We start from the raw sequence: 4079 nt of genomic DNA on the forward strand, positions 1-4079 counted from the left end.
CTAACAGCTAGCGTAGTTTTGCAAGAGAAAGATGCTCGAAAGATAGCTTTCACAAAGCAGCGAAATGACAAGGCATTCCAAGTAAGCAGTCCAGCTGGTTGAGATGGCAAGTAAGACAATGACATGTGGCCAAAAATTAAAGTGGTCAGCAAATTGGATTTGAGGACTGATAGTTGGGTCCAAGAAGATGAGTCATGCTATGGGATAAGAAGTGACTTGGCAGATACAGGTGGCAAGGATAAAGTGGATCCCGATGTTTTCTTTCAGTGAATAAAAAGTTGACATGTCAGTTCAGAAATGACTAGACACCAGGTGGATAAAGTTGAGTCAGAAGACCCACGTCTGCCGGATTCAAGTAGGTTGTTAAGCATCAAGCAAGTTTGATATGATCTAATGGTTCACATGAGTTCATGAAGGTAAGATGCTAGTGTTTTAAAACCTGCAAAATGGTGAAAGAGAAATAGAGGTTCTTTCCAGCATGACATGTAACGACAGGTGCTACTTCTTGTAAAGCTTGATGGTGATGTGTTGATTGACACGTAGTTTCAAAAGGTAATTAAGGGCCTACCAAGGTGCAACTGGCGGTTATGCAGGAAGTAAGACACGTGGTTGACTCTGAACTAAACCTGAAGAGTTTTTCAGGGCTAATAGCCGAGTGCCACGTGGCATTTGTTAACTGGTGAATAAGTGGAGTAAGTAATGTCTGGATAAAGGTTTCACTTAAAAGATGTTCATCTCAAGATTGATCCAATGCTTCTTGTTGTTTCATAGCCCGAAGATGGAAGCGGATTAACTCCTGCGAAATAGCGAAAAACCGTTAGCCGTTAAGATGAGGCGCAGTTAGTGAAAAGGTTGATGGTCCCGATAGGAGTTAAAGGTTGGGTGGTTAGAGTTCCATCTAACGCTTGGTGTAGCTTCATGAAAGGAAAATTCTTGGGGGATAAAGCTTGCAAAATGGCAAAAAAGAGGTTAAAATAGTGTAAAGACCGATCAAGTCTCATCTGATCGGACGGCTGGCACGATTTCATTAGATGAAACTGCTAGGATGTTATGCTCTGTGAAATGATGGAACAACGAAAAGAAAATATACAGACATGAGGTATCAATGTCGCAGTTAAGAGCCCGACTACCGTATATGATCTTGCATCATTTGAATGAAGGCATCATTTTGAAAAGTTGTTGTAGAGAAGTAGTTGCAGAGCAAATTTCTTCAATTGTAGAGCAAATTTTTTCAGTTGCAGAGCGGATTTCTTCAAGCCAAAAATAGGTTCTCTTGTACTATTGCTTGGCAATTACTTGATAGTGTGTTTTAATTGGGGTTTTGATTTGTTATAGAACAGTTGGGGCTAGTAATTAAATTGCTTGCATAGTGTTTTAAGATGGCACCTAAAAGAGAATTCTCAGAAAAGGTTAATTACCAGGAGAGAGCTATCTGTGATGATTTCCTAGAATAGTTGACAATGTCAACTAATGTGGTAGCAAAGGTAAAGGAATTAGTGCCAAGAGCTCCTCGCCTAAAAATAGGAGAAGGATTGTATGAAAAAGGCAATTGGCTAAGAGACCCTCAAATTGGGTTGTCTGGGTTGGGATTATTTAAGGTTGGATTTGGTATGAGAAACTCCCTAGCCCCAATGAACAGTATCTGGGAGTTGGACGTAGGCAAATTGGTGGTCCCTGGAGTATTCATAGATGTGGATCTCCTAACTCAGATTGCACATAATTATGACCCAATCACAAGGTGTGTTAGGGATATAAGTGGGAAAACCCTCATTGAAATAAATAATGAGGAGTTCAGAAATGCTTTTGGGCTTAGTGAATTTACCAAATTTTTAGAACCTATTAATTTTAAATCACTAGCTTAAGTTTACAGTGTGCAGAGGAACCACCTTAGAAATGGGCCTCTTAAAGAATTCTTTGTGAAGATAGGTGGATTAATAGTTGTAGGACCCAACATTGACAAGCCTTTCTCTTTAAATCTGTTCACCTTTGGGGCCACAGGATTATACTGGTCACTCTGCCAAATTTTAGGAGAAGATGCTGAGGCAAATATACCAGCTCATTACATGTTAATGATTGCTCAAATTTTGCATCCTTTTTTGGCTGTGACCTTTGATTATGCTTCCTATATCATTGATGCCATCCATGAAAGCTTGATAGGAATAAAGAAAGGGAAAGTGGATAGGCCTTTTGGATGGTACTCCCTCCTCATGCACTTATTTTTATTCAACGGTGGTGACTATTTTGCAAGTGGAATGAATATTGTGAAAGAGAAAGATGGAGAGAAGATGCCAGTGCAGTTATGGAGTACAGTGCTATCATGGGACAGAGAAGATGCTAGCTACTTAAAGTTTGATAAGTGTTTTACATCTAAGATTAGGACTCTTATCTATTCAGAGAATCCAAGAGTCCCTAAGGTGCTTTTGGAATTCATTAGGCCAAAAGAGTTTGCTGAGAATATTAAAATTGTCCGCGATTGGGGTGATATCTACTTATACCCTATCTCCACAGTTTTCAGAGTATATGGTTTAAAAGGAACTCCATTTTTGTTGCCCTATCAGATCCCTCTTAAAGTGAGAATTGCAGAAATCCTCAAGCAGATTGGTAGTGTGCAAGAGGCAGAGCTAACAGGTAGAGGTAAAGGGACCATTTTCCCTACAGTTACCATAGCACATCAATTTGTAATAATTAAAGGAGGTTGGAAGTATTTTGAATATTTCCTTCAACCATACCATTTATCAACTACAGTATCCCGGTGTGCTGACCCTGAAGATTTCTTCAACGACATGTTCAGAAAGAGGGCAATATGCAGAGGTAGACCCCACCAATTCCAGTTTTGTGAAGACCTCATTAGGAATGAGTTTGATTTAGATGAGAAAGAGCTGAGAAAAAGAAAAGTGGGTGGCCTACAAGAAGGCTTTAGACTTTGTGCACCAATTTGACACTAGCTATGACCCTTTGTCTAGCTTACAGCCCTTTGAAGAGAAGGTAAAATTCTTAATTCTTTGTTTTGAGGATGTGATGCAGACATTAAAAGAAAAGAGGGAGGTTGTAATTAATAACAATCCTGAGAAAGCAAGATTAGTTCTAAATAGGTCTACATCTACCAGAGCAATCCCTCCTAGTGATTACATGTTACATAAGAAGTCCAACTAGAGTGTGTTGATGCCAACAACAGGGGAGCCTTCTACCTCAAAAGGTAAGAGGAAGATACAGGATGTCATTGACATTCAAGATAGCCCAAAGGAAGTACAATCTGATGAACCCTTGTATTCCCCATCTCAATCCCCTATTCATATAGGAGATGAACAGGCAGCAGCTAAGCAACTGTTACAATTAGGCAGTCTGGGAGAGATAGCATACACATATGATGAAGTGGAAGAGGGAATGCCAGAAGAGCCCCTTATTGCTGAGATGAATATTACTACTAATGAGTTCAAAGGCCAGGGGTGGGATCCTGAGATCAAGCAAGCCAGTGAGAATTTCTTTGCTGATAATAACTTTGTCACATCAGGAGCTTTCATGCAATTTGTGTGGAAGCAGAATATTGATAAATTTAATGCTAGGTGTGAAAAGAGGAAAGGTGAGTAGCCACACAAGGATCCAACTGTGGTGGAGGAAGAGATAAAGCAAGAAATGGTTGATGAGTTTAAGACCATCACTCTCGAGCAAGGAATAGACATGGTAGCACAGGCTGGGGTACTCATTCTCCCCGAATGGGACATAGCAGATGCCTTGGTTTTAGAGGCAGTAAGAAAGGAGACCAAACCTATGGAGGGAGTCACTTTCAACAAGGATAATGCTGCACTGGTCATGTGGTCTCTTAAAAGAGATGAAAATAAAAGGAATAAGGACACCCCAGGGTCAAGTTACCTTGGAGGAATGATAGTGAAAAGAGTGTAGAGCACTGTGGTAGTGGAAGCTACTAGCACTATCCTAAAGACTGCAAAGTTTAGTGTTGCAGTAGCAGAAAGAGAGGAAAAAGAAAAAGCAGATCTCCAAGTTAAGTTGGAGACAATTTTAAAAGCTTACAACAGTGCCAAGGAAGAAGTAAGGGGTAAAGATAGCATCATCGCCAAGTT

The sequence above is a fragment of the Cryptomeria japonica genome, chromosome 9 (assembly GCF_030272615.1).
Source record: "Cryptomeria japonica chromosome 9, Sugi_1.0, whole genome shotgun sequence".
Lineage (NCBI taxonomy): Eukaryota > Viridiplantae > Streptophyta > Pinopsida > Cupressales > Cupressaceae > Cryptomeria > Cryptomeria japonica.